The sequence below is a fragment of the Eulemur rufifrons genome, unplaced genomic scaffold (genome assembly GCF_041146395.1).
Source record: "Eulemur rufifrons isolate Redbay unplaced genomic scaffold, OSU_ERuf_1 scaffold_97, whole genome shotgun sequence".
Classification (NCBI taxonomy): Eukaryota; Metazoa; Chordata; class Mammalia; order Primates; family Lemuridae; genus Eulemur; species Eulemur rufifrons.
In genome coordinates this window covers 649643-650328 of record NW_027182879.1, presented here as the reverse complement: position 1 = coordinate 650328, position 686 = coordinate 649643, and positions in this window count along the sequence as shown.

Here is a 686-nt window from a genome sequence, read left to right as displayed (position 1 = left end):
CCTAACCATGACCCCTAAACCTAACCCTAAACCCTAACCCTAACCATAGCACTTAACTCTAACCCTAAACCTAACACGAACCCTGAACCCTAACACTAAACCATAACCCTAACAATTAACCTTAACCCTAACCGTTAACCCTCACACTAACAATAAACCAAAATCTAATCCTAATCTTTAACCCTAAAGCTAACACTTAACCCTACCCTGAACCAAACCCTAACCCCTAAATTTAACCCTAACCCTAAATCTTAACCCTAAACCTAACTGTAACCATTAAACCTAACACTAAACTTTAACACTGGCCCTAACCATAACCCCTAAATCTAAGTCCTAAACATAACACTAAACTTCATCCATAACCCTAACCATAATCCTAACCCTAAATCTAATTCTCAGACTTCTTGCATTCTCAGAGTTTATAAAGCCTACTATCCTCCCATACCATGCGTGAAAGGAGTCTCTGCCACTGTGTCCTGCATGAAACCCAGGGACCCCTACCCAGTGTACGATAGAGTGGGATCCCGGTGACAGTCCTAGACGCCTAACCACCCGGCCTAGTGCAGAAAGGGCCCGTTCCCTGGGCATAAACACTACCCCTCTCCCATAACCCTAACCAAGAACATAACACCTAACCCTAATCCTATTCCTCACCTTACCATGTAAACCTCACCGTAACCTTAACT